Source organism: Capsicum annuum, chromosome 6 (assembly GCF_002878395.1).
Source record: "Capsicum annuum cultivar UCD-10X-F1 chromosome 6, UCD10Xv1.1, whole genome shotgun sequence".
In the NCBI taxonomy this organism is placed as follows: Eukaryota; Viridiplantae; Streptophyta; class Magnoliopsida; order Solanales; family Solanaceae; genus Capsicum; species Capsicum annuum.
Window position 1 is genome coordinate 215563951 of NC_061116.1, and position 9515 is coordinate 215573465.

Sequence of the window (9515 nt, forward strand, 5' to 3'; positions counted from 1 at the left end):
GCAGGGGGAACAGATGATGTAAAGAATCAAATTCTAACAAGAACTGGATTCACGCAAGGCTCTTTCCTTATAAAGTATCTTGGCTTGCCTCTTTCTCCTAAGAGATGGAGCAAAATGGATTGTTATACACAAGTGGAAAAGATCACCCACAGGATCAAAGTATCTTATTCTAAACGACTATCTTATACAGGAAGGCTGCAAGTGATTAATTCTGTATTATTTTTTATTCATAGTTTTTGGAGTGTTGTGTTCATTCTACCTTAAAGTATCCTCAAAGAGATGGACAAAATTTGCAGAACATATTTATGTGTGTGTGTGGGGGGGGGGGGGGAAAGAAGAGCAACAGAAAATTACATTAGTATCATGAGAGAAAATATGTGTTCCTAAAAGGCAAGGGGGTCTTAATATCAAAGGGAGCAGGAACTGGAACCTTGCCTCTGTTGGCAAGCTGATCTGGCAGATTGAGAGTAACAAGGAGTCCCTTTGGGTGAAGTGGATTCATGGAATTTATATGAAAGAGGATGTGAATATCTGGGAACATAGAGCTCCAAGTGATTGTAGTTTGTATTGGAGAAAACTTAATGCAATAAAAGTGAGAATGCAGGGTTGGTTCATGCAAGGTAGATATACTTTCACTCGTGATGGACATTACTCAATTACTAGAATTTATCTGACACTAATTGGTTAAAGAGAAAAGATGAAAATTGTGGATTTGGTGTGGAGTTCTGTGGCCCTTCCAAGACATCGCTTTATGGTCAGGTTGGCTATGCAAAATAGGGTGCTTACTCATGAAAGAATGGAGAGACTCCATATCAGGTTGGAGGAAACAAAATGTTGTTTATGTTCAATGCATATTATGGAGACAAATGCTCACTTATTTGCGGCTTGTAACTGGATAAAAGAAGTATGGCATGACATACAACAGTGGACGGGAGTGATTGTACCTGCAGGAAGTATAAAACAGGTGCTAGAAAGTATTAAGAGGAAGCACTGAAAACAACTGAAAAAGGAGATTATATTAGCAATTTATGGTACAGTCTGATCATACATGGAGAGCAAGAAATTGGAAGAAGTTCAAAGGCAAAGTTGTACATATAGATGAAGTGGTTACACGGATTAGAAAAGAAATAGGTAAAAGATTACACTTAGTAATGGAGTTCAAACGATTACATACGTGTAGGAGTTTGGTCCAGCATCTTATTTTGTAGTTAGTGATAGCCATGTGGGAGACCGATATTCTGTTTTCGAAATTAGGTTCTCTTTTATTTGTACTGATTTTGGTGATTGAGGTAATAAATTTACAGTTGTTACCAAAATAAAACTTTAAAATAATTAAGAAACTAGTTGTTTTGATTCCAGTTAATTTGTTATAATCAATGTTTGTGAGTTGGTTGAATTGAGACCTAGAGTGCACATGAGAAAGTAATTAACTTGAGAAAATTCATAATAATTGAAGATGGAACATCTTAATAATTTAATTGGGTGACTATCTAAACTTTTATTATATTGTAGAAGGTTTCATCGACACTTTAGTAAAGTTATCAGCTAAAATAAACGTAAATTCGTTATGAAATTACCTTTAAACTTTAAAAAGTGGATTATATTAGTAACGATCTACGTTTCAGGACTGAACTTAGACGTGGTAATTATTTCATATAATATTGATAATTATTCTTTTTCAATATAACTGCTTCATTTTAAACATAATTAGGGAATTAAGAGGAATATGCTATCAAAATTATTTCAGTTACACTTTTGTTCTGTAATGCAATGATATTGCCATTAATGGGTTGGTAATAACGTCAATACATATATTGCCACTAATGGGTTGAAAACAACAAGAACGTTAATCATTTGATATGCATTAAATTGGTAAATTTCTTATAACCATATCTTATGTTTCTATTATTACTTAAAATCTCATCCAACTAAACTAATTACAAAAATCTTTTTTTACTCAAATAGTTGCCTCTTTTCTGATACATCTAAAAAAATCTACACACATCCCCTTATTGTGCCACAAATCAAGTCTCAAAATCAGGAAATATATCCCACGATTTTCTCAACTCACCCATTTTAAATTTCCATCATGTTCTCATCTTCATCTTCTACTTTAACATTCAAGTTACAACTTCCATTAACTTTCTTTTGAATTTCCACCATGTTCTCATCTACTACTCAATTAGATCTAACAACTCCATGTTTCCACCATTAACTTTCTTTTTAAATTTCCATCATCTCATTATGATACGAACGACATTGATTTTCGTAAAAATAGATTAAATATCAAAACTTTTTGGACAAAATGACTATGATATTTAAACAAAATTTTTGATTATTTTTATTACAATTTCTATAAATTAATTTTCGTCCATCTGTTAGACTATTATGCACAAAAAGATATTTTACTTTTCAATAATGTCTCGTATAAGCTAATTGTAGTTTTATAGCTTAATGTAAATTATATAATGTATCAAATATTTTCAAAAATAAGTCAAGTATAATGCAAACTTAAATACAGTGATGTATCTCAACCAAAATAATTTAATTTATCAGAAACTTAAATTAACAATACAATAGTAGATATAATATTGTTGTATTTGCATATAAAGTAATGGATCATAAGATATTTAGCTTTTAATACAATGTATCAGATAATTTTTACACATATAAAGTATTAAGCAAAAAATATAATAATGTATTAGTAACCACAAATAAATGTAATGTGTACGTCATGAATTGTAGTGTATCATGAATTCAATGTTATTAAATGAGATATTTGTTATCATAATACAATATATCATAAGTTTTTACATAATAGGAAAACTTATGATATTTGTTATCATAAGTTATTAAATGACGTATATTAGGTAATTTAAACAATAATTTCTTGAATTAAGCGCATTAATTGTTCAATTATCGGCTTAATTATCATTTCTTTCTGCTTTTAATCATAATTAAAGATTTATTAATGTATCATAAACTAATATATTATGACATTAACTAATATATTATATCTGAGATTTTATGTAATTATTATAAAAGTAGGGAGATAGAATAATTAGATAGTAAAGTATTGGGATTTATGTTGTTTACCCAATTATTATTCTCGTAGGGCCAGTTATTGATCATGATTTTTTAATGCTTCTCTGGAAGTTTCTCTATTGGCTTTTGGCACTAATTAATGCATATTACCAATAACATGAGCTGAATCAAAATGGGTACATAAATAATGATCATAATTTAATTCGATCAATTCCTATTGAATTTTATTTTATACTCATATATGTGACACAACACAATTTAGAATCTTTTTTTTTTTTTTTAAATCACTGAACAATGTAAATTAAATATTTAGTAAAAATCAACATAAACTCTTAGATATATTAAATTGAGCTAATCAAAATAAACCGACTTAGTAAACAAACGAATTATTAACTCGTTAAACTTAAAAGATTTGGATCATATTTTTCATGGACTTGTTTCTTGTCTCCCTTAGTTGACTTATTGAGATAGTATACATTAATATGTTTGGTGGGAAGGAGCCAATAGTCCACACATTTTTCAACTGAAAACTTACGTGTGTGTTGTCCTGATTATTTTGTCATACTACTATTATTTTTCGTAGTAATATCTATTTTGTTTTCAGGAATGCGACCCTCAATTAATTATGCACAATGACAACATAGAAAGCACTTCGTTAAATATAAGGTTTATTTTAGTACATATGATATTTTAATGAAATAATTCATCAAAATCCCCTTAAACTTGTCACTCCAACTTATTTAACATTTAAACTTAACACATATTTATTTACCCCCTTAACATCTTTAGAGTGAATTAAATTCACCCCTAATGTTGATGTGACATTTAAAAAAAAATAAAGAAAAAAAAACGCGTGAAATTATTATTATTTTTTAAATCCTACTAATATTATATATATATATATATATAATAGAAAAAAAATTCTCTCCTTCTTCACCCATCCCACCCGCCAACACCCCCACCTCACTCCTCCCTTCAACTGCCCCCATCCACTACCACTCATTTCTTGAATTTGACGACAAAAAAATGAGATTTCTTGATTTGTTGTTGAATCTACAACAAAATTTCTTAAGTTCTAAAGTAATTGTTGATTTCTTGATTTGTAATTGTTGTAGATTCAACATACGTGTATCAAAAACCTCATTGATAATCATCTTTGATTGTTTTTTTTAGGATAATTTGGTAAAATAAAATTGGTACTGTGTTTTTCAACGGTGGCCGATAATGACGTTTTCCGGCGAAAATTCGCCGAAAAATTTGATGTGTGTGTGCAGATGTTGTTGTGTGGGGTGAACGGAGGTGGATGGCTGTGTGTGCAGGTGTGGCAGTGTAGGGGGTGGACGGAGTGTATGTGCAAGTTGGGGGTGGACGGGAGGGGCGGAGGGAAAGGAGGGGTGAGTGGTTATGAAGAAGATGGAAAATGTGGGGTGGGGTATTTTTTTAATTTAAAATATTTTATATATTTTAAAATATGTATATATATATATATATATAATTTTTATATATAAATATTAAAAAAATATTTTATTTACGTGAATATTACGTGGCTGTGATGTGGCGCTGATGTGGCAGCGAGTGTGATGCACTCTCCCTCATGAGAGTGGTGTTAGATATTAAGGGGGAAATTAATTTAGTTTAAAGATGTTAAGGGGTGGGGGGGGGGGGGGGGGTAAATAAATAGAAACCTAATTTAAGTGCTAAAGTAAGTTGGGGAGACAAGTTTAGGGGGTTTTGATGCATTATCTCTTTTAATCACACTCGACAATGATGTGATGGTAAAAATCATTTTATAAAATACATTTTTTTAGCATGTTGAATATATTGAGATACAAACTGACTCGACAGTGATGTTGTATATTAGGATATGTATTTTTGTTGGTAAAAAGCTTTGGTCAATGGGGGATTAAAAGAGATAAAATTAAAGAATTTTGTTTATACATTTGATGAGGTTGTTACTTCCCAAAATAAAAGAAAGAAAAATAGAAATCACACGGAAAAGAATCATTGTTCACAAATAGCACCATAATAGTCCTAAGAAAGAGGTCAAAATTATCAGAATCTGCAAAAGCCACAGCATAAACTGGCTAAGCAAATGTATAATAACCACACAAATTAACAACTTGTTATAAAATAAAATGATGGAGTAAAGAAATTGAGGAACGGATAGTGAAGCTTTTTATTAATATCAGATCTATGTACAAAATGAAATAAAGACATGTCTTTTATTATAGGCAATTTTGCCTACACTACAACCAATTAGAATTGTTGGTTCACGCATGAAAGTCTTCATTTGAAGACATTGTTGAAAATGGGGAAGACATCCACACTACTGAATATTTCTTATCACTCTCCCTTGGATGTCTAACACAAAATAAAAAGAGACTCTAATAATGCATATCTTGTAATATACATTTTATTTTTCAACTGCCTCATTAAAAACCTTGTTAAGGAAAATCCAATGGGACAAAACCTTGACTAAGGAAAAAAGAGTACAGTGTGTATTTACTCCCCTGATTAAAACATCACTTAACATCTCGGAGATGTCACATCTCAATCTTGTATATCATCTTCTCAAATGTTGAGGTCGACAAAATTTTAGTGAATAAGTCTGCTAAATTGTCATTTGAACGGACCTGTAGCACATTGATATCACCATTCTTTTGGAGTCCATGTGTGTAGAAAAGTTTTAGCGAAATGTGCTTCGTTATATCTCCTTTTATGAATTCACCCTTTAATTGCGCTATGCATGCTGCATTATCTTCATATAAAATCATGGGTACTTTGCTGCATTTCAGACCACATTTTTCTCGAATGAGATGTATCATGGATCTCAACCACACACATTCTCGATTTGCTTCATGAATAGCTATTATTTCCGCATGGTTTGATGAAGTGGCCACAATAGAATGCTTTGTAGATCTCCAAGATATGACAGTACCCTCACATATGAATACATAGCCTGTTTGAGATCGATCTTTGTGTAGATTAGATAAATACCCTGCATCAGCATAACCAACAAGATTGGAACTGCAATCTTTAGCATAAAATAAGCCCATATCGGTAGTCCCTTTTAGATACCGCAATATGTGTTTGATTCCATTCTAATGCCTCCTAGTAGGAGCAAAACTATACCTTGCTAACAAATTAACAGAAAAGGCTATATCAGGCCTTATAAAATTAGTAAGATACATTAGTTGTAACGGCCCGAGAGTACATCCTGGACTTTACATGGTGCTTATGGCCACAAGTGACCACAAGCTAACCCATGAGCTGGTACCTGCTGAGAGCACTGATTAAAACAGATGAAAATAAAAATATATGCGGAAGAACAACTGATAAGCCATAAGGTTTTACATGCGAAAATAATATTGAATCGAATTACTGAAAACATCTGTCTGAAAATAATACCGTAAGACTGTCAATAACAACTGATGACTGAATAACTAACTGAGAGTGTTTGAAAGCCTCCAACTAACTAACTGTGGAGTTGATAATACAAGTCCCCAACTAACTACGACTGACTACTGAACTGAACTGAAATAAGCATAAACGGTCCTCGGTATCTGAGGACTCACCACTGCTGCTGATGCGCTAGAATATCTAACTATAGTCAGGAGCATGAGCATTCGAACCTATGATATGAGACATCATAGCGCAAGAAACGAGTATGCGGTCAGTACTTTGAATGTATCGGTATGCTAAATGAGGTTAGGCTAATATGCGTGGGTTCATGTGCATGAGTGATAACTGACTGAATGCATAACATGAAGTACTAAGTAAGAATTCATGAAATCTGTAAATACTGAGGATGCATGACCAAACATAACAACATGAGTCTGAAATAGTTTGTAAACTGAAATACTAAAATACTGATGACTGGAGAATTGGTATTCGTATGCTATGTTCAAGCAAACCTGAGACTGAATACTGAACTGGATACTGAACTGAAACTATGGGAGTTATCATCTAACCGACATGCCTCAATAAGGTGAATTGGGGTCCAACCTATAACCCCAATTAGATGGGTGTCAGTACCGTGCCACGGCTACTAACACTGGCTATGTGGATCTACTAAAATATTGTTCCGAAGGACTAAGGGTCACCCTCAACTGGTAGGGCCCTAATGAGATATGTGTCAACCCTCAACTGGCAGGTTAACGTCTCAACCTACGCTGGCTACGTAGTCTGGAATGCAGGGACTGATACTAAAGGTCTCACCCTCAACTGACAGGTGAGCCCCCTTCCCTGGGTTTGCTCGGTGCTAAATCCTACTCCCAACTGAAAGACAGTAGATACTAGACTGAACTATGTTTACTGTTTATGGTCACTGACTGAAATGATAGGACTCGTAACTATTCTGAAATCATTCTGTAGATATTGAAAACTAGGTAAGCAGCTAAATTTTGGGTATTCAAATCCCGAAGACTCGATAGCAATAATAGCAAGATCATAATAAAACTATAAGGACATGATGTGTAAACATTCATTCAAAACTCATTCTTGTAGGCATTTCATCAAACACTTAAAATTTGCAGTTTAAGTTAAGCATGGAAATAATTTAAAGCTTGCGGTGATAGCATGATTTCACTTCTAAAATCACCAATTAAGGTTTAACTCAGCGAACAACACCATTCAGCGTGTGAAAATTAATAACAACAATAATTTCGTATAAACATAGTATAAAATGACAATTCATGGTTAAAATCACAAGGATGGGTGAAAAAGGGCCTAAGGATGGACATCTAACATATCTCAATTGAAGAATCCTTGAAAGTCTTTGATGGATTTTCGTGGGAATTGATATTGAAAGGTGAATTTTTAGGGTTTTCTTGGAGAGAAATTTTGGCGAGTAATGAGCGTACTAGGCTTAGAATAGGTTAAATCTTCTGTTTTCACGAATTAGGGCAAGGGTAATTGACTTAAATACCTTTCTGAAACTTATAATCGCGACTGAAATCTCGATTTTACACCTTGGCGTGACAGGGTGCTATCACGTTGCGTCACTGAAAACGAACGAGTGCAAATTTGCACTCCAACGCGACGCGACGCGACGCGACGCTATCGCGTTGCGTCACTAAAAAACGGGCGAGTGAATTTGCACTCCAGCACTATGCGGTACCTGCTCCACCGCGATTTCTGATGCGACACTAGCCAATTGCGGTAAGCTACTGAAAAGGGACGAGTGTGATTTTGGGGATCACTGCGACGCGACATAATTGCAGTGAGCTACTATCCACACAAAAAGTGTCATAACTTCTCACTCGGGTATCGAATTAAGGTGAAATTAGTACCGTTGAAAATCTGACTCAATTATCTATAATTTATTGGGTCTTGAGCTGAAAAATTCTACATACATCAAAAGTTATACACTTTCAAAGTTGACCCTTGTGGAATCGAAGACCAAACTTTGGATGAATCCAAGGTTCTTAGCTCAACTTGACTCCAAGTAATTTCTATGACTGTCACACCCTTTTTTTGCTCGAGGACCGAGTCGAAGGGTTTTTATAATTAAAGTGATGGTTTTGAATAGGGATTAATTTAATTTATAGAGTCGCCACTTGGAATTAAGTTATGGTGTTCCAAATCACCTTATTAGATCCCTAGTCAAGAGGAAATTACCCTTATTGTGGTCTGCGAAAATAGAAGACCGGGTAAGGAATTCTGTTGACCAAGGGGAAGGTGTGAGGCACCCCTCGAGTCCCGTGGTTCTAGCACGGTCGCTTTATTGACTTATACTTAACTAAAATTATTTCGATGAATTGTGTGAAGGCCTAAATTTTCTCATTTTATTATACCGAAAACTTGTGTATTATCCTATATTAAATAAATCGATGAAAGCTAATTATCCTATATTTGCTCATTCCTCTCTTGTATCATTTTTTATGGATCTTCAATAAATTTACAAACCATCTTATTTTACCTCTCATTAATTATTAATTAATAAATAAGGCCTTAAAAATTAGTCTAGGAACAAAGAATATATACACATATTTGCTAACGAAAGGGTTATTTCTATGTTTGCAAAGACAACCCAAAGTGTCACATTAACATTTCAAACATTATAAATTATATGTAAAATTTCAGCAAATAAAAATGTATACAATCTTACACATGTTCATTATTTATTTTTCACCATAAAAGACTTTTTTTTTAATTAATTAACAAGGACCAACTAAACTTGTTTTATTCTATTATCCAATTTTCTTTTCATATGTTGTTTAAACTTTCCATTGTAACTATACTATTTAAAGGGGAAAAAAAAGCCTTTTTATTTGACTAAAAATAATTCAACAACTAAGAAAAGTCAAAACAGATTAAAAAAAAAACAAAAAACGAAACCAATAGTTTTAATATTTCAAACTTTAATTTTTTTTCTACTTTTTTTTTCGTAAAGCTTTAAGAGTGACCTTGACAAGTTTTAACAAGTAACTTTTGATAAATTTAAGCAAGAACATAAAACGAAAAAAAGG